Below are 21384 nucleotides of genomic sequence, written 5' to 3'. Positions count from 1 at the left end.
ATCATCAGACTCATTTCCCTCAATCTCTCTGGCTCAAGAAGTCACAAGGATTTGCTATAACCTTGGGCGGTGAAATCAAGCTCCCTTGCGTGGCCACCAAGCATCTTTCCCCCTCCTCTCCTCTCCATCTCCAATCCTATTTTTTCCTTTCCCCCTAAAACATACATATGAGTCAACTCAGGCTGCCTTAACCAAACATCACAGACGGGGTGACTCGGACAACAGGAGTTTATTTCTTTCAGTTCTGAAAGCTAGAAGCCTGAGATCTGGGTGCCAGTGTGGTCAAACTACAGTGACAGCTTTCTTGCAGACAGCTACCTTTTGCTGGGTCCTGTGTCCATGGCAGTGAGAGAGAGAGTGGGCATGCTGTTGAGTTCTGGTAACCCCACCAAAGGGCTCCATCCTCATGACCCCATTCGGGAGGAGAGTACCATCTCCAAATACCATCCCATGGGAGATGGGGCTTCCACATGGGAATTTGGGGGGGGGGGGCACAATTCAGTCTGTAGAAATATTTATTCCGTTTCACATGCTCATATTATTTGCTTTAATCCCACTGGTTCATTCCCTCTAGTTGGACTGCTTGCTTTTATGGTCCGATAATCTTCCTTTTCAAAACCCAATCCTGAATTCTAAGAAGCACAGTTTTAGTTTAATCCTTCTTTTGTTGGATTTTCTCCCTTTTCATAAAATATTCCTTTGTGCCATTTTAGTTTATATATGTTTGATCTTAGCGTTTTTGCTATATATTTTTATTCTAAAATTACAATTGGGTTGCAGTGAGGCAAGTGCCATGTTTTGAAGAATGAGTTCTGCTATAAAGAGAATCTCTTTATTATGAAAAGATTCTGACAGTCTAACTGGTGGGCTACCTATCTATAGCAACTATAAGACTCCATTATAAGCAAGACAGGGGAGAAAGCACAGTAACTGAGAGTTGATTGTGGCAAGATTTAGAATCATAGGATTTTCAAGCTTTTATTTGTCATATTACGTGTTTGAAGAGTTCATGCCTTGAGAAGGGACTTGTTTAAGATCATATAGGTAGGTAATGGTGATATAGACCCAGGTCTCTTGGTTTCCATTCTACAGTTTGTGAATTCAAATGTAATTTTTCAAAGGCGACCAAGTTGGATCTATTAGTTTTCTGTTGCTGTTTAACAAACTATGACAAATGTAGCAGCTTAAGATACACATTTATTATCCCATAGCTTCCATGTGTCAGGCGTCTCAGCGCGGTGGAAACGAGTCCTCGCTTAGGGTCTCCCAAGGCTGCAGCTAAGGTGTTTGAGAGCTGGGGGTCCTCCTCCAAGCTCATGTGAATATTGGCAGAATACGTTTCCTTGAAGCTGTAAAACTCATGGCAGCAAACTCATTGCTTCTTCACGGCCCACAAGAGAGAGGGAGGATGTTGTTTCAAATCTCTGGACGGTAAACCTTTTAAAAGGCTTACCTGATGAGGTCAGGTCCTTCCGGGATAATCTCCGTTTTCATTAACTCAGAGGAGACTGATTAGGGACCTTATATTTGAAAGAATCGCTTTACTTTTGTCCTATAATGTAACCTAATCATGGAAGGGACAGAGATCATATTTGAAGTTCTCACCCACACTGTAGGTCAGATGGTTATACTGGGTATGTGCATTGTGTTAATTTTTTAAAAATTAAGGAAAGCAGAAACAGGAAAAACAAAGTCATTTCTAGTTTGGCTTTCTGAATAAAACACCACGACATATTTCTTTCTAGGCATTTGTTCTTGTTGCTGTTCCATACTTCCCTTGGGTTTTTTTTTTTTCCATACTTTAAAAATAGAGTCATACAGTGTATATAACTAAATTTGATACTTTATTCATTTAGTTTTATTTTGTAAGAATCTACATGTGGTTATATATCACCCCTACGGACATACTTTTTCCCTTTACTAACCATGTCTTTTCAGTGTGGGGGGGCAGGGAATGGAAAATGTAGATAAGCAAAAAGGGAAAGCAAATCAACTCAAATTATAATATTCAGAATTAAACCTTAGTAACATTTTATGTTAATACTTCTAGATTTTTTGGTCTGGGTCTGAATATATGAGTATACTCCTATATGTTTTAAGGTGGAGAAAATTTTTTTGCCTTATGTCTCAGCACTCAAATTTCCCTTTGGTGGGGGCTGATGTCCCATGATTTAAGAAAGATATTCTGGAAAAAAAAAAAAAAAAAAAAGGAAAAATACTCTGATAATTCCTCGGGGCTTAAGATGAGATCCTGAGTTTCAGGATATTGGATGGTGTCAGGATTTCAGAGAAGGAGGAAGCTGCTCTGAAGGAGAGGGCAGAATCCGGAGCTCCCAGGAGACAGGGGAGGTGGGAGCGAAGGGCCAGGGTAGGAAGGGAGGAGAGGCAGAGAGGTGATTATACGCTGCTGGACACTGTGATGTGACTGCCCGTGGCCCTTTCCCCGGCTCAGCTTTTACTACAAACTGCTAAAATTTTAAATTCTTAGTGTGAAGGATTTGTTGATGCAATGCAGGGTTTCTCAGCCTTGGAACCATTGACATGTGGGGCTGGATAATCCTTTGTTGCACTGGAGAGTGTCAGCAGCATCCCTGACCTCTACTGGCGGATGTGGATGGCAGCCCGGCTCTTCAGCTGCGACAACTGAAAGTATCTCTAGACATTGCCAACCATCCCTGGGGAGCAAAATCAGCCCCGGTTAAAAGCCGCTGTTGTAATGGGAATGGTAGAAAGGGCTACATGTTGTGTTAGGCAATTCTGTCTAGGCTGAACTGCATTCTCCTGAGTCTCTTTCCTGGATGTTTCTGGTCCTGGTGTGTTTCTGGTCACCCTCCTGGTGCAAAGAGGCAGCTGGACTCTCAAGGGTTCGACTCCCCTCAAATCTTTCAACATTTCCACCAGTAGGCGCCTTGAGCTTCATGGAGAAGGGCTCTGGTTTCTGGAGGATGCCACTATCATTATATTAGTTTGCCAGGGCCACCATAGCAAAATACCAGACTGGGTGGCTTCAGCAACAGAGATGGATTTTTCTCATAGTTCTGAAGGGAGAAGTCTGGAGTCAAGGTGGGGTTGCTTTCTTCTGAGCTCTCTCCTTGCCTGGTGCATGGCATCTTTTCTCTGTGTCTCCACATCATCTTCCCTTAGTGTGTGTGTAAGGATTCTAATTTCTTCTTCTCATAGAGCTACCAGACGTATGGGATTAGGGCCCACCCTAATGAGTAATTTTAACTTAATTATCTTGTTAAAGACATTATCTCCAAATATGGTCATATGCTGAGATGCTAAGATGTATTAGTTGGGGTTCTCTGGAAATGGAAAAACAAACGATAAGAGACACACAACATATATAAAATATATAGTATAATGTATAAGTAGGATATAAGTGTGTATATTTATAGATACAAGTGTATGCATACCTATATATACTTATAGATATTTCCTATTTATATTGGTTATGATATAAGTACATTATAATAAAATATTATATTATCTATATTTTATGTAGGATAATTTGTATATAATAAAAGGAGATTTATTATTAGGAATCAGCTCATCCAGTTATGGAGTTTGAAAAGTCCCAGAATCTGACCCCTGGAAGCTAGAGATCAGGAAAGGCAAGAGCGTAATTATAGTCTAAGTCTAAAGGCCCGAGAACTAGGGGAGCTGCTCCATGGGCTAAATCTCAGTTCAAGTGCAGGAGAAGACTGATGTTCCAGCTCAAGAAGACAGGCAGGAAGAGAATTCTCTCTTCCACTTTTCGTTCTGTTCAGGCCCTCAGCAGATTGGATGTGCCCACCCAATCTGGTGGCGGCGGAGGGCGGGGGGTGTCCATTTACTTTGCTGAGTTGACCCATTCAAGTGCTAACCCTGTCCTGAAACAACCACACAGACCCATTCATGAATAATGTTTAATCTGGGCAACCTGTGACCCAGTCAAGTTGATACATAAAATTAACTGTCAATTGGGAGTGAGGCTTTCACCGTATGAATTTGGGGGTAACACAGTCCAGCCCATAGCAGTGATCAGAGTCAGAGGCCATAAGAACTGACGCGGGTTTAGCCTGTCATTGTGGACCCCAGCTTGTGTGTGTGGGCTCCAGCCCCTCCTTCTTTTCCCCATTTTACCCCATATTCCCTTCCTGCCTTTCTGCCCTTTGGACGGCAAGTTCTAATATCAGGTGCAAAGACAGAATATTTAATCAACTCCCATGACTGTGTAAGATCAGACCTCTGTAACAAATACCTACAATGTATGTAAGTACCCAATTTGAAATCTGCTTCTCTGATTGAACCTGGACTGATAGAGCCGGACAGAGGCAGAACACCAGGGGGAAGAACCTGAGGGGTGGGGAAGCCAAAGGGACCTAAATGCGGATCCATCTCCACCTGCCACCTCTCGTGTTTCTTCTTGAACATGGGGGGAAACTACACACTGCCCCAGGGTTGATAATTAGAGGGGTCATAGACATTATTAATATTTTTTGTTGTTGTTATTGTTAGAGAGAGAGAGAGAGCAAGAGCAGGGGAAGGGGCAGAGGGAGAAGGAAAGAATCTTAAGCAGGCTCCAAACTCAGCAGGGAGCCCAACATGGGACTTGATCTCACAACCCTGAGATCATGACTTGAGCCAAAATCAAGGTACCCCCCCCCCGCTTTTTACTTAGAGTGTGGGGGGGGTATAGTCTTTTACAGTATGAGTTGATGCAGTATTTTTTCACCTGCTAAGAACAGCTGTCTTTCTTCTTCATTTGGTAGCTAAAGGAAAGCGCATCTGTAGCTGTGGCAACAATTTATAGGGTGAGACAAAGATGCCAAGGTCATGATTTCTAAGGCAGGATGGGTTTTGATGCGGCACGGAGAAAAGAATTTATTTTCCTATTCCGGAATAGGAAAGAAGAGAGAGGTAACAGGAGCCCCTAATTGCTGCAGCAGAACTGGTGAGTGGCCATGAGCAGAGGAGGAAGAGTGCTCCCCATGACCCCACTCTGCCTCTCCCCACCCAGACGTGTCCTGGTACCATCTGTGCCTGTGCGGGGTGGGTTGCTGGCAGTCATGAGCGATGTCCAGGACAGGAGAAAAATTCCTTCCTTGAATCGAAGGGTTTGAAATACAGACGTTTTTGTGCCTTGTTTTTTGCTTGAGCCTTTTGAGAAATTGTCTTAGTCTGTCTGAGCTGCTCTGACAAAATACCGTAAACTGGGAGATGCATCAACAATAGGAATTTATTATTTCTCACAGTTCAGGAGGCTGGAAGTCTGAGACCAGCATACTGACAGGTGGGTTCTTTCCCAGGGTGAGAGCCCCTTCCCAGGGTGCAGCTTGCAGACTTCTCACTGTATCCGTGCAGGGCAGAGCACAGAGAGGGAGAAGCCTCTCAGGGGACCCTCGTGGGGTGCCAGTCCCCTTTAGGAGGGCTCCATACTGACCCCGTCCAAAACTAATCCTGTCCTAAATGTCCCACCTCCTAATGCCATCGTATCGGTGGGGGAGGGCTTTATATGTGAGTTCTGGGAGGTTATAGAACCCATAGATTCTCCTAACACGAGGCCTAGGGAAGCTGTGAAAATGGGGACATGGACGGTCTAGTCACAGGAGGATCCAGAGTGCGGCTTGGAATGTGGAGAGGATCTGAATGTTCTTATGTGCTCAGGGAGAGGGAACGTGGAACCTGAGAACCGGCCGGCTGGTTGCCGGGAACAGAGAGGGTGGATAGCCATAAAATACGTGGCTGAAGACACAGAATCTTGTGTGTCACAGGACCAACCTGTGAGCCAGGTCAGCAGGGGGAGCCACCGCTGGGCTCAGAGAACAGTGCAGGAGATCAGGGGCCGGGAATGCCTCCCCACCCTCCACCCCCTAATCCTGCCGCTTTGTGATGTCAACTTCCCCTGGATTTAAGATGTCCCCTGGGATGGGGTGTGACTAGATCTTGGACTGGTTCAGTTTCCCAGTGGAGGTGATCAAAACAAAACCAAAGCAACCAGAAGCATTTGCTTTATTAGAGTAAAGAGAACGTAACCCCTAATAGATGAAATTAAATTGCCTGCTATTATTGAAGGGGCTGGCACGGAGCTGAGAAATCGAAATGAGCCGTATTGCAGATTATTCGGGGCTGTGACGCTGGACGTGCACACCTGGTATTCCCTCAGTCGGCCTGACGATCGTTACCATGACCTGAAAATGAAAAGCATCGTTCTCTTGTTGCCTGCCACTTTCCCGGGGAGCCGGATCTCAGACACACCCTTCTAGGTCCCTGTCCCAGACCGCGCGGAGCTCGGCCTGGTGCTCTTGATGGCCTCGTTCGCCCCCTGGTGGCCATTGTTTGATAGGGTTCCCTGCTCCTTCATTCACCCAGTCTGATTCAGTTCTGGTGGCCTATAGGAAAAATGGCCTGAGGTTCCCAAGTTTATGGATGGCTCTTGGCGACATACATGTGGCTATTTCCTGAAAAGTATGTCCTAATAGCATTAGGACGGCTGAGGCAAGATGAATCAGCGCCTACTGTGCCCAGACAGGTCTCTCCTAGGACAGTCTCAGCCCTGGTATAATTGTATCACAAAACCACCTTTTCCTTCTCTATGGTGTCTTCTTAGCTTCTCCTATCCTGCTGGGAGGTCTCATCTGAGGCCATGTTGTCCTTCTGACATATTCCATTACATTAAAAAATGTATAAACTTTTAATCTTAGAACAGTTTTAGATTTACAGAAAAGTTTGTGATGATAGCTGCATTCCTGTATATTCTGTACCCACTTTCCCCTGTTGATAACATCTTATAATCCTTTTTTTTTTTAAAGATTTTATTTATCAGAGAGAGAGAGAGAGAGAATGCAATTGAGAAAAGGAGAGATGAACCGGGTTTGGGGAGAGGAGGGGCAGAGGGAGAGAGAGAGAAGCAGACTCTGGGCTGAGTAGGAAGTCCAATGCTGACCCAGGACCCTGGGATCATGAACTGAGCTGAAGGCAGACACCCAACCGACTGAGCCACCCAGGTGCCCCAACATATTATGTTCCCAAGGGACATTTGTCACAATGGATGAGCCAGTATTGATACACTTTTGTTAATTAAAGTCCATACTTTACCCAGCCTTCCCTTTTCACCTTCCTTTTTCTGTTCCAGGATCCCACCCAAGGTACCACATTGCATTTAATCGTATCTCCTTAGGCACCTCTGGCCTGGGACACCTTCTCAGGTCTTTCTTGCTCTTGATAAGATTGACAATTTTGAGGGATACTGCGGGGGTATTTTGCTGAATGCCCCTCAATTGGGACTTAACTTGATGGAGGTGATAGGTTTTGTGAGGAAGACCACAGAAGGGAAAGGCCCTCTCCATTGTGTCATATCAAGGGTATATATGACTGATATGACTCATCACTGTTGATGTTGACCTTGATCACTTGGCTAAGGGGTAGCGTTTATCAGGTTTCTCTGCAATAAAGTTCTCTCCACCCCTTCCATGCTATTCTCTTATACAGCCCTGTTCTGTCACTTTTGAATCCCAGTGAGAGAGAGCCCATGTCTCCAGCAGTTGCTGTCTTTCTCAAAGCCAGTCCATAAGCAATTTATTATTTGTGGTATGAGGCACATTAAAAATTAGAAAATATTAATCAAAAATGCTTTAAGAACTTCCTGGCAATTCAAATTGTTATAGCCTCAGCACAGTAGCTTCCCAAAACTGGAATTAAAAAACCATCTAAGAACTTCAATGACTCAAGAAAAAAAAATCACATAATTGGGCACTACTGTCAATAGAAAAGAAATTTTGTGGAAAATCTGATTAAACAACATAATTAGATATATTGCTGAAATTAGGCAAGAAAAATAAATATTTTGGAATTACTGTGTAATTTGTAAATTACGTATGTCTTTATGACTCACCCATATGTGACCACAACAGAACACCCAGGCATGTGCAATAATAATTAAATTCAGCTGTCTGATATTTGCCCACTTGCATTTAGATGATTATAGCTTTGCACACTTCTTGTGAAGATGTATTTGTTTTGACAGGAGAATAGAACATATTTTGCTTAATTTATAACTTTTAGTTTGTTAGAGACATGATTTATGGGCCTCCATTCGTCCTCGTGCCCTGAACCCTGAAATACTAGAGGCAGGCCAGGCGGATGTGTCCGTTGGTGTCCATTAGTGGAGGAACACAAGCATGGCACTTGGCATCGCCGAGGGAAGCTTCCCTGCCCACTTTCATATCTATTTAGACTATATATTTTTTAACATATCTTAGAACTGGAGGAGGCTATAGTGGGTTATAGCTGATGGGTTAGAAGTACAGGGAACAACCTGGGCTTGCTACAGGCATCTGAAGCAGAGTGCGTGTGTGTGGGGGGTAGTATTGTGGGAATGAGTCCTTCACCTGAGCGATCTGATGCTGTCTCCAGGTAGAGAGTGTCAGAGTTGAGTTAAATTGTAGAACACTGTAGCCCTGGTCACAGTATTACTTGGGTGGGGACCTCCCTGTGTCAGAAGCGCAGGAAGTGTGGTAGGAAGTAGAGGAGAAACCCAGCAGGACTGAGGTGTTTCTTACTCACTTGGTTATACTCCATGACATTTATTGCAGTTTGCAGTAAAGTTTTAAATTTATATATTATCTGTTTAGTATTTGTTTCCTTTATTGAGATTTGAGGAGGATAAATCTCACTTTCTTCTTTCTTTGGGTTCAGAGTCAATTAAGAAATAAGACACAGGAGTCAGACAGAAATAACACATTACTGGTAATGACACTACTCCGACAACTTTGCTCCTTGCTGGTGTTTATGACTCATTCAAAGGGAGGTAGCTTAAGTTTTTGAGAGTTTGCCTGGACCCTTGGAGGACATATACAATACTTAGAACCCCCCACTCCCCCACTTTTTTCAGGAGATATTGTAAACATTTCTGGGGATTAAAAAAATCATCACACTCTCTTTATATTTATTTTTTATTTAGAGAGTGTGAGTGGAGTACGGATTGGGGGTGTGGGTGGGGAGGGGCAGAGGGAGAGAGAGAATCTTCAGCAGGCTCCACACCTAGTGCGGAGCCTGCCCACGGGGCTCAATCTCACGACCCCGAGATCATCACCTGAGCTGAGGTCAACCCACTGAGCCACCCAGGCACTCGAATTGCAATCTCTTTTAATGAAAGCAGTTGCCAAGTGGAATGTGGAGAGTAGAATTGCAAGAGAGAGGCCATGAGGGTCTGGACACCCAGCAGGACAGGGGTGGGTCTTTCTCAGAATGTTGGGCTGGGGGTGATGGAAACGGATATTTAGGGGGAAAATCACCCAACATCCCAGAGTCCTGAGCCTATAGGCACCCTAGAATCTCTGGCTTAAAAGGAAAACCCCAATTTTCCACTCCTTTTGAAAGGATACTTTGTAAGAGGGAGATTGTGTGAGCTTGCCAGGGCCCATGAACTGGGAGAGATAAGAACGGAGTGGTGAGAAATAAGTCAGGGTAACTCGAATATTCCCCAGACGGAGTAGAAACTTTGTATGTTCATTGAGAGTTAAGTAAAGAAAGCCACATTAATGTTTGCAGTGAGACTGTGGGCTGGGACATGTCAGCCCTTGCTGGGCCCAGGAAGTGACCAGGTGGAGGTGAGCCTGCCAGGTGCACTTGCAGGAGGTAAATTAGAGGGAGGAGCTGTAGGAAGATGTGAGAGGGCTTGCCTGGCATATAGATCAGAGGCAAGGAAATAAAAACACTGTTACCTCTAATGGAGAAGCTCAGATCCCGCAGCAGCCCTGAAGGGCTGCTGTTAGTGGAACAAACTAACAGCTTATACTCAAATGGGAGTTGAGCAAAAGCCATTGCTAGAAGGCATGTAAACAAAAACTGCCCCTTAGACCTGAAGGCCAGGCAGCCAGGCACAGAAGAGCATTTCCTGTGTTTGAAGCTAAAGAAACAAAGGTTCAAATTCAAGGTTATGTGCGGTGATTGCTCAGTGGGGTTGACTCTAAAAGAGCATCTTTACACACAGCCTAATGACCCAAATAAGGCAAGTACAAGCTCCGAAGCTCTGACAGCGGCAGCAGCTAAGTAAGCCACTCTGTCCACATGGGGCATGCTGGCTGTTCCTTGTTTATGTCATTTTGCTTTAGATCCCAGTTTTTGCTAGGACTGTAGTAGGAAACGTAGTAAGTCCAACCTTAGGACAGAGCGGCCTTTAAACATGTAGGCAGCACTCAAGCCAATTACCTGCCTTGGGCAATTTTGTGAGCAGGTAGCTGGGGAGACAGAGCTGAGTTTGCAGACCCGTAGCTTCTAAAGCCATTGATTTTGAAGGCTAAGGGGCTTACCTAGAATGGCAATTTTACTTTGACTTTTTAAAAAGGAAAGTTTAGGGCTAGATTGGTCCTTTGATATCTTCCAATCCTACCCTCTCATTTTAGAAAAGGTAACAGACCCACAGAGGTCACAGTTTTTGCTAATGATGACACCTTGTTAGTGGTCAGTCGGGATTCTGGTAACTCGGAGGTGTGCTCTGATAAGACAGGGATATGGGGAATTTATGTTTGAGGGGTATGTTTGACAAGCTGGTCAGCAAGGTCTCCTGAGGGTGCCTGAGGGTTCCCTCAGTCCACTTGTCCCCATGCATAGGTCTTGTGGGAACCTCTGGCTCTCTGGACAGCCATGGGGTTGACTTGAAAGAGCCCCAGGACCATCAGTGAGTCCTGCGTGAATAGTTTCCTTCATGAACGAGCTTACCATCACCACCACCACCAACACCACCACATGGTCTCTGGCTACCTGTAGTGGCCCGCGGGCTAGGAGCACAGCAGAGGCTTTTGTGCTATTTTCTTACCTTAGAAATTTCTCAGGAAGAGAGCTGATACATAGGCCCCTGACATTTGGGGATGGGGGGAGACTCAGCTTTGGATACTCAAACATCAGATTTGAGAAGGAGAGGTCAGTGCCTCCTGCCGTTGATCAGCTAAGTCTGCAAGACTGATCTCCTGCCTCTCCCCTTCTCCTGGCCTCTTTTTAGGCGGGAACATCTTCTTTAGGCTTTAACTCACCATCAAAGCCACCTCCTCTGTCCCTTTCTGCCATATTTTGGAGGTCTTTCGGAAAGGTGCTTCCCTCCTGTAAGAGAGAAAGTAACATCCAGGGATGTCAAAGAGCTGATGGCTGACGGGAGAATATAAAGCGATGATGTCAGCTTTCCTTCCATTTCAGAGCCAGCCCCAAAGCTATATTAAGCTACTGCACATAGCATTATTCAACAGATCTTTGTTGATTGAACGAATACATTTGCAGTAACAAAGAGAAGATTGCGATTTCAGAACACGGTGGGGTATGTTTAACATTGATTCTCTGATCTTGGGGAAAAGAAAACAGAAAAGTAATTTTCATCTAATTTCAATCAGAATATTCTGGAGTCGAAAGGGATCTTAGTGATTATTTGGTTTCTTTGTTGTTTTACAAATAGGAATTTAAAGACTTGCATTTCTCGCTGTCCTAACCTTGGTTCAATAACATATACTCAAATATTTTCATTTTTTGAATTGACTGTAATATATACTGGATAGATAGCCAGACTGGTCTTCCCTCAAATAGCCCATTCCCTGCTCATGTTTCCTGAATGTTTGCTTGTGGAGTAGCTCATTAAGCTGCGAAACAAGTGGTAGCTTTGGGGTCTTAATGCCTTAATCCTAAATCTTGCCGTTCCTAAGTGGGCCCCTTGACGTTTACAAAAACTGCCCGAGGTTCAGATTCATAAATCCTGACAATGTTGTTGCCAGGGCTGTTTTGAGGAATACAGTTTAAAAAAACCCACAAACAGCCTCCCCCCCCCTTTTAAGCTATTACATACTACTAGCTATTAAGTAATTTAGATAATCTAGAATGTTAATAACCAAGACCTGTGCTGCAAAACACCACCAGGCAAATAGATGCAGGATAGCAGTGTAGTTCCAGCTCTTGGAGAAGTGAAAGGAAAGGCAACAAGAGGCCACAAAGCTTTAGGCCCATCATTCAAGCTGTGGAAGCTTCCCCGTAGCCTGAACCATGTTTGGCACACAGTAGGTTCTTAATAAATACTTGTTAAGTGATGAATGCATAAATCTATAAAAAGAGGGTGCTTTTAAATAATGAACTAAAAACTGTATCAGAACAAGTCTTAACTTGGCCCTGCTTGAGCACCATCTAAAGATACTTCTGCGGGGCGGAGCGGCGGGGGGGGGGGCACTCAACGCATGATACATACATTGTTGCAAAGCTGCAACTGCTACTTCTCTCATTCATCCATTGAACTGACATTTAGTGAGTATCCACTACTTATAAAACACTAGAGATACAGCTTGGAACAAATTATGCTTGATAATAATCCTATAGGAAAGTGTATGGGCTTTGAAATCGGACATACCTGGGTCTGGATATGCTCTTACTACTAACTACTCTAGGCTCACTTTTCTCATCTGTAATGTGGGGATATTAATGTATCACTGAAAGTTGGGTTGTTATGGTAGATTAAATAAAATAAATAACATCTGTGATATTTACAAAGTCACTGAAAGTGGTCAGTTCACATAGTTTACTAGCAGTATTCGCAGTGTAGGGTTTTCCCAGGAATGTTTCAGATGCTATGGCTTTTCCCCACGAGAGGGCGGCATAACCACACTATTTGGAACCTGCTTTGCTTCCCACACAGATGGCTCTCAGTACTCAACACAGTGTTACTTTCCTATTGTGAGTTTAACGGAACACTTACAGGCCTAAATAGCTTAGAATAATATTTTAGAAGTGGCAGGTTCTAACCTCCAGGCTTCTATTCAACTGGGTATTGATAGGAACAATCAATTAAGTATTCTACACTCCAGATGTTGAGAATATTTTTGCAATTAGGACTCAGCTGGATCTGAATTTTTGAGTCTTAAAAATTAGGCCACGTTGCATGAAAGCATCAGGCTGTCTTTGCTTATATCCAGTATTTTATGGAATTGGCCAAGTGTTAGACTTAGGCCTCCTGGCTGCCATTTGAGATTTGGATTAATTCTACACCCTGTATGAGACATTCTACCACATAGAAGACACAAAGATGCCATCTTTCATTCCACAAATACTTACGGTGGACAAACTATGCACCAGGCAATGTTCTAGGTGCTGAGCATTCAGAAGGAGATTGAAAAAAGACAAGTTACATTCAGAAGGAGATTGAAAAAAGACAAGTTAAGGCATTATCACTGTCGTAAAGGAATATATCAATTGTATCAAATTCCTAAATGGAGAGTATCATGAAAGCAACAGCCAATGTGCTGAAACAATAGGGAAGGGCTGCTGGTTCTTGTATCAGGGCCTGTAACTGACGACTGCAGATCCCTTTGTCGGAGAGACCTAGCACTGGCCCTTGCTCATGGCTGATGCCCTGAACCGATGTGACATCCCAGCCGTGTGAACATGTGCATTAGTGATTCTAAATCTTCATGCCATGACAGACAGGTGTATTACTGGGAACTATAAGGAGTAAATAAGGGGACATTTGCTATTACTGTGGATCTCAGCATGGAAATCAGGCAGCCCAGACTGTAGCCTGCTTTTATCCTTCTGTGAGTCAGTCTCATTTCATTTTGCCCCTCCGTCTGTTAGGAGGGCAGAAACTTCATTTAGTCATTTTGTGTCTCTAATTCTGGGATGGGTGGTGCAGCAGGGGAGAGAGGGTGGTGTGAAGACACTAGTATGAGCACAGAGGCAATCCTTTAAGTCCTGGATGTCATCTGGGCTGTGGGCATCTCTTGAGAAGTCCATTACTTATATCGTCCCTGGTTATCAGTTCAATAAGGTTGCCAAGGAGACATCCATCCTCTCTCCCATAAGTTTCAGATTCATTAGCTCATACACCTACCTCCTGTGCCTTTACAGGCACATAGATTGCTTTATTTCACTCTGTGAGGCTGCTGTAGCCCTGTCTAGTTGTTCCAGAAGAACCGGGCGACTCTTCCTTCTCTGAACCTTGCTGCCTCTCAGGGTTCTTCCCTAAGAGTGGGGAGCCTATTTCCTGCTCTCTGATGCCTCACCTGAAGCCTTCCTGGGGATTTCAGTGCTTCCCTGGGATTGGCCCCAAGTGGCCCTTCCTCTGTGTCCCCAGCTTCTATGATCTTATTGCCTCCCCTGAGGCTTTCTCTCTCAAGCTTGGGAAAGTCTTTTAAATTGAGGAATGGGAGGGATCCTTGCTTTTTCTTCACGATTTCTCTCTAAACAGCTGTAACCCCAATTCTCTTTGTTTCACCTAATGCCTGGTCTTTTGGAAACACCCAAATCTAGGATGAATCTTGAAGGCTGTTTGATTTTCCCCTTGCTGTGTCTCAGTGCCTCCCTTCTCCCCACAAAACAAATCCAGGCTAACCTTGCTGCTCGGGGGTGGGTAGGGGGAAAAGGATAGAAAGGTGAAAAGGGATATAGAGAAAACACATTGGTTAACATTTCAAACACATTACCCTGCCATACCAATAATAAAGTACCAACATTTGTGAATGATTTATCTTTTTTATAAATTGGAGTGGTTTCAAGGTTATCCCTATAATAACTTTCATCCCCTTGTTCCTTTGGATTTTCAGTTTGATCATTGCTTCCTCAGGGAAGGGTCTCCTGACTTAACCCTCTTTTATGTTTTCATAGCACTCTTTTTCTCCTTCTACTAACACTTACTCTCATTTTTAAAAATTGTGGTAAAGTACAAATTACAAAATTTGCCATATTTAAGCTACAGTTCAGTGGCATTAAATACATTCACATCACTGTGCCCCTGTGACCACCAATCTATCCACAGAATTCTTTTCATCTTACAAACCCCAAATCGGTTTAACTTTATTTGTGTGATTCTTGGATGAATGTTTGCCTGCTGCATGAGAATCTAGGCTCTATGATGGTTCAGACTGTGCTCTGTTCTCCTCGTCACTATAATGTCTGGCACAGTGTGTCCCAGAGAGTGATTGCTCATCCAGTACTTACTGAAGGAAGGGGTGGTTCTCACTTGCTTTCCCTTATATGCATTCTTGAGTAGGAGAGAAAGGAAATAGGTACAGCTGGTGTGCCAGGAACTTTTCACAATCCTGGGTGCATGTGGGAATATGTTGTACAATTTAACAACATCTGGAGAAATTTGGGGTTAACATGGTAGACTCAAATTGCATCATTTCCCCAAAACCCAATGAAATAAGGAAAAATTGTAAAAGCAAACACAAGCAAAAAAGTCACTGAAGGAGGAAAGAGACCTAATGTAGATCAATAAACTTAAAACAAAACAAAAACAAACAAACAAACAAACAAACCCCCTAGCCACTGTGGAAACACAAGAGAAGATACTGGAACAGAGTAGAATTCCAGGTTGGCCTGGACACTCTCTAGAAGCTAGACCATCCAGAAGATAAGATAAGCCAGAGGCTGTAAAATTTTGAGAAGTCTTATGAATCACCCAGTAAGAAAAGGAAACTGAGTAAACTGACCTTGTGTTTTATTTCATCCCACTGAGAGATGGTGGGAATGGAACCTGAAAGAAAGGGCAGGGTATCTCCAGGTTTGGCAGGAAACTGGAGGAACCCATTGAAGTGCAAGGTGTCTTGCGATGTGAATGAGATACACGTGTTGCCAAAGGGTGACCCTTTGGACAGTACAGATACCAAGAGATGTGAAAGAGAGAGCAGGATTCAGTTTCTTAACCAGAGCTGTTCTACCCACCACGATCTCCAGTGAGCTGTCCATCTGTGTCTTAGACTTAAAACTAAGCTCCTTTTGGAGACAGTGGGAAGAGAGTCAAGAAGTCAGCTTGCTACTTCAGACCAGCTAGGAAGTCTATTCAGGACTGTTGAGCATGAACAATATATAAAGGCAGGGCAGCAGTGCACACCTGCTCCAGCAAAAGATGCAACAAACCACAAACCAAAGTGAGTAAGCAAGAAGTATATTACACAGAATCTATTCTAGAAAAAAAAAATAAAGAACAGAAGAAAATTCTTTGCAATTGCTTTATGTTATAGAACGATTTGACCTTATAAGAGAACAGATATAATAAATCAATAACTCAAAGATAATAAAACAATAGAGTACACTCAAAGAGTTTTATGGAGGACTGTGGAATTCAACTCAAGAACTAAAGAGGTCACTATGTAACTAATACTTAGGAACAGCAAGGAACAACATTTAAACTTGCTGAAAGTTGAATTATTAATATAGAAAGGCTTGAGACAGTCTTGGTAAGTGTAATTAAAAAGACAAAAATTAAAGCAATCAAATGGAAGCTAATAGATGTAAAATGCAGAAAAACAATAATAACCATAAGTGTAGGGGTGTCTCTGAAGATAACGTCAAAGAAATAATGAAGGAACTGTTGTCTGTGTTAAGACAAAACCAAGTCTGCAAATCCAAAGGGCACATATTATGTGCTAGAAAAATTAGAAGCGTAAAGCTCAACACTAAGACATGTTTTAGTTAAGAAGCCATTCTTTAGGAATCTAGAGAGAAAGAACAAGTCCTCTACAAGGAGGAAAACAAAACAAAACAAAACAACAAAACAGACTGGTCTCGGGTTTCCCCACAGTATTTAATGGCAGAAGACAATGGAACTAGAACTCTAAAGTCTTGTTGGGGAAACATTTGATCTTGGATCCTTTTACCTGTCTAAGATGATGTCCAGGTGTAAAGGGATGTTGAAGCACAGAAGAATTTAAAGAATGCAGCACCTGTGTGAACTTCTTGGGGGAAAAAAATACATGCAGGTAAAGCCAGCATGTGTGGGGCACTGAATTCAGATAAATGTAGAATTCGTGGAAAAACCGCTGGAGAAATATGGGTAAAAAACAAAGTGAAGGCCGGAAGCATGGACAATGTAAAAATGATACTATAACTAGCAAACATCAGGAAGCGGGGGGATGGGAAGTGTGTGAGAAGACGGAAGTCTTCATCTCTCATAGCAAATAGCAGGGAATGAAGAGACACTTGAACCAAAATAAGTAGCTTTAAAAAAGACTTGCAATCCTCAGATGTCTTTTAATGAACTAATTTCTTACCTGAGAGATATCTTTTTTTTTTTAAGAGTGCATGCACTAGGGAGAGAGGGGGGAGAGAGAGAGAGAGTGGGGGAGGGGCAAAGGGAGAGAGAATCTCAAGCGGTTTCCCTGATGGGTGCAGATTACTTGATGTGGAGCTCAATCCCATGACCCTGAGGTTATGACCTGAGCTGAAACTAAGTGTTGGACGCTTAACCGACTGAGCCACTCAGGCACCCCTGGAGATAGCTTTTTAAAAAACATTTTTTTTTTTAAAGTAAAGAAACATTTATTTGCTATTCAACAGTTTCTGCTGTTTCACTGTAGTTTTTTTTTTTTTTTTACTTTTGTAAACTAAAAGTAAATTTCAAATTAATACTTTTTAATAAAAAATGCACATATAAGAATAGCCCCATTTTAATAAATGCAGTTTTCCTCTATTTATCTGTCTTTTCTTCTTTGTACATTTAGGCATCGAAAGACATGTGTGATCATTTTAACTTAATATGAACAGTTATTCCTGGCTGTGGGATTTTGATTTTTTTTCTAACCTTTGGCTTCGTGTTTTCTATATTCTTTACATTTTTATAATAGACATGTAGCATTTTGACCAAACGGAGTGATTCTTAAATCTAAAAACCAAAGGAAAAGGGGAGGTCAACAGGACCTATTAATAGTGGTCAACTCTAGGGGGGTGGAAATTGGGTGATTGTATCATTTTTGATTTGTACTTTTCTGGATTTTTAATTTTTTAGTTTTCAAAAAGTTTGTAGAGAGGAAAATGAAAAGAAGGAGAAGTCGAGAAGATCTGCGTCATGTCAACTCAATAGCAATCTGCTGGCCTCATTTATGGTCTGCCTAAGAAATTCAGGGACAGGTTGATAGAAGGACTGGCTGGCCAGAATGGATTGTAGGATCTGTCAAAATAAGCTGCAGGATGACAAGCTGGTGTGGCACACAGCCACTCTTGGGTGGTCTCGGAGAAAAGTGACAGGGTCTGGGTACTGGGAGTCTCTTTTGAGGGACTAGGAAAATTGCAGAAGTTTCAAGAGAACAGTCAGACCTATTCATCATGGCATATACTTAAATGTGCCATGACTCAATTTTCCCCCTGAAGCATAACACCTAGTAAAGTCTGGGAACACTTATAGGTGTTAATTTTTTCATTGACTTTGTAATGGAATTTTATTTTACTTATTAAGCATTTGACACAGAGAGAAATACATTCGTGAGAGCCAGTGAGACAATAAAAGTTTTATACCAAAAATAAGAGCAGGTTCTGCTACAGTAATAGGAAGAGGATATGATATCTAAACAATAGGTAAAACATGAAAGAGGCATGGCTAAGAGGTGGCTGCATGGTGTCCTAACCAGGCTGGACCGATGCTTTCATGGCGCTCTAGACCGCAGGTATGGCAAAGGCAAAAGAGCATGAAGTTTAACGTCAAGTTCCTGCTCCTCCACCTCCAATTTTCTTCCCCAGGAAGTAGATTCCTTCTTCAGGAGGTGGAGAGCCTAAGATGGACGTTGTTGGGTTTGGTTCAGATGATGTGTGTGTAAAGCACGATGAATGGTGGAGTGGAGGTATTTACTCCTGGAGCGTGTGGGTGAGCAGAGCAAACCTCTTCTCTGGAGTGACCATCGACTAGCTGCTCCCTGAAAGGTGCTGCCTTTATTTCCAACTTGACCAGCTATCAACCTGTACCGGGAGTCCGCTGCAAATGAAACATGAATTGAACTTGATTCAGAGGGAGAGAGGGGACATTGTCGCTGATGGCTCTGAAACCGTAAGAGAAGAGCCTGTGTGTGAGGCCTGTGTGTTACTCTCGTGCGCAGAGAGCTGGAGGGACCACAGAGAGGAGCTGGTCCAGTATTCCCATTTTCCGGGTAAATACACTGAGATCCAGAGGGGTGAAGGCTGGCTGAGGCTCATACCTCCGCTTGCAGGAGTTTGAGTGAAAGGACTAGCTTAGGGAGAAGCACATGAGGTCAGAAAATAGACTGGGGAAAAAGAGTTGACTCTGAAACACCCCTGGCAGAGCCCACGGGCCATTTATTGGGGTGCTTTGATTCCAGCTGCATGTGTGCCATTGGGAGAACACGGTCCCTCCTTGTCACTAGGGAAGCCTTGCTGTCTTCTCGCCTCTCCTTGGTTCCTCTCCGGGTGAGCACACTGTCTAATTCTAGAAGCCTCACTAGTCAATAGCTGTTACCTGTGATGTGTTCACAGAAGACACCTGGACATTCTTGGATTGCAAAGAAGACTGTGTTGAGGGACAAAGTCAGGTCTGGACCCAGGAGTGCTCCTGGATCCAGAAGTGAAGGGCCACGGGCTGGGCACTGGTAGGAAGTGAAGGAGCTGGGGGCAGTGCGGTCAGGGATGAGGGAGGTCACTGCTCCTGGTTGTTGTGGTCTAACCTGGAGGGGTTTTCTTGCAGACCCTGGGAAGGAACAGCTTGGTGATGAAGTAGTGCACAGAAGACACAGGTCCACAGAGACCTGGGAACAGGTCGGGCTTTGCGGTTATTGCCTATTCTCCTCCTGAGACACAGGTCTTTAGCCCGAAGTCAGTAGATTTGGCCGACCTTATTCCTCCTGTGGGGATTGAAAGTTTGTATCTTGGAAGTATGTGCTTCGTCCAAGATGAGCCCCAGGCAGACGCTTGGACTGGGCTGGGCTGCGGTTTGCTGAATTTTTTGTTCAGCCCCCTACCTGCCTCCTCTCTGCTCACTCTTCCTTTCTCCAGGGTCTTCCCATTTGCAATATCGAGAAAGCACACATTTAGCAACTCCAGGAGAACAGAACAAAGATACTTTATGAAAAAGAGACATGATCTCATAGAAGAGGGATGTTTATTTACCCCAGCCCCAGAGAAGTTCATTCTAAGGGCACCATTTTAATGCCAATGAGACAAATACCTGTGGGGAAGCTGGATGCTTAAAATAAATTAGGACTCAAGTTTGGTCCTTGCCTCGGGGCTCTAAAGTCTGAAGGAGCTAGCCCAGATTTAAAGACAAACTCTCAAAGTTACTTTTTCCTCTCCATTGACTTTAATTTTTTTCATTTTTGCTGTTTTTTTTTTTTTCCCCTGAACATTTTGTATTTGGAGAGAGGGAGGAGAATGTTCTTGGGGAGTTGGGGGACCTGGGGTCCGTGGACGTCGGGTGTTAGTAGTGAATTAGAGAGAGTCACAGTAGGCGTTGGGGATCTTGCTGACCTTCAAGACCATTTCCCCCAGATTCCACGCTTCTCTTACCTTATTCCTTTCTTCTTCTTCTTCTTCTTCTTTTTTTTTTTTTTTAAGATTTTACCCATTTATTTGACAGAGATCACAAGTAGGCAGAGAGGCAGGCAGAGAGAGAGGAGGAAGCAGGCTCCCTGACAGGCAGAGAGCCTGATGTGGGGCTCCATCCCAGGACCCTGGGATCATGACCGGAGCTGAAAGCAGAGGCTTTAACCCACTGAGCCACCCAGGCGCCCCTCTTACCTTATTCCTGTTTTGTCCTCCTCCTGTGGCTGTGCTATGTCCACTGGCCTGTCCGTCTCTTACATGCTGAGCTGAAGATTCCATAAACAAGATCACCTCTTAGCTCTTGAGGAAACAGTCTGTTCTTAGGCTCAACACACAGTAGGTGCTCAGATAGTCATTAAAGTAATAAGTAAATAAGTTTTAGGTGAGACTGAGGCTCAGAGACCTGCTCATTCACTGTCCAAAGTTGCCTCCTAACAAGTAGCTGAAGTCAGGTAAATGCACATAAAAATAGTGAACTAGTGGATGCGGAGTATTGTCCGTGTCACGTGATTAGTCTAGGGTGTTAGTTGTCAGCTCACTGGGCAGGCAACGTGGCCTGAAGCCATCAGTCAGACTTCCCGGAAAAGACGGGGCTTGGGTTGAAAATGAAACAGTGAAATCGTGGGAGGGAGAGGCACAGGCTGTCTCAGGCAGGAGGGAAGGTTTGGGCCAAGGCCGAGGGACAGCAAGGTTTATGGATTATTTAGGCAACGCTTGGGAGACCAGTTTGGCTGAAGAAGTCTGAGTAGAGGCGCTGTGGCCGATGAGGCTGGAGGAGGGAGCAGAGGCCAGGCTGGGAAGCACTGGCCATCTTTGTCGTTGGCGTCTTCCTGGGTGTTGATTCTCCGGATGAAGTGGGCGCTTGGGTGCATGCACTGCTCACATGCTCCCCTTCGGGACCAGGTGTCCAGTGCCCGGAATGCTGTGGTTGAGTGCCCATAGCTTAGTCCCTCCCTGAAAAGGAACCGCCTCATTCAATGTTGTGCTCCCTCTGTTCATGACTAGTTGACATGGGGGTACAAAGGCCGAGTCCCCTTGCTCCAAGGTGGGCAAGATATATTTCTTTATTTGAGAGAGAGAGAGAGCAAGGGGAGGGCAGAGGGAGAGCGAGAG

General features: G+C 43.9%; 1 long non-coding RNA gene across 1 annotated transcript; it reads right to left on the bottom strand.

Annotated features, from left to right (window-relative positions):
- Positions 1 to 5980: 5980 nt before the first annotated feature.
- On the bottom strand, positions 5981 to 21099 carry LOC131998885 (uncharacterized). Its single transcript, XR_009398911.1, has 3 exons — positions 20467 to 21099; positions 11016 to 11082; positions 5981 to 6173 (listed from the first exon to the last, which is right to left on the bottom strand). It is a non-coding gene; the product is annotated as an uncharacterized LOC131998885 (long non-coding RNA).
- Positions 21100 to 21384: the final 285 nt, after the last annotated feature.

This window comes from Mustela nigripes, chromosome 13, assembly GCF_022355385.1.
Source record: "Mustela nigripes isolate SB6536 chromosome 13, MUSNIG.SB6536, whole genome shotgun sequence".
NCBI lineage: Eukaryota > Metazoa > Chordata > Mammalia > Carnivora > Mustelidae > Mustela > Mustela nigripes.
The sequence above is the reverse complement of the archived record's forward strand: the minus strand, read 5'-3'. Positions and strand labels throughout refer to the sequence as shown.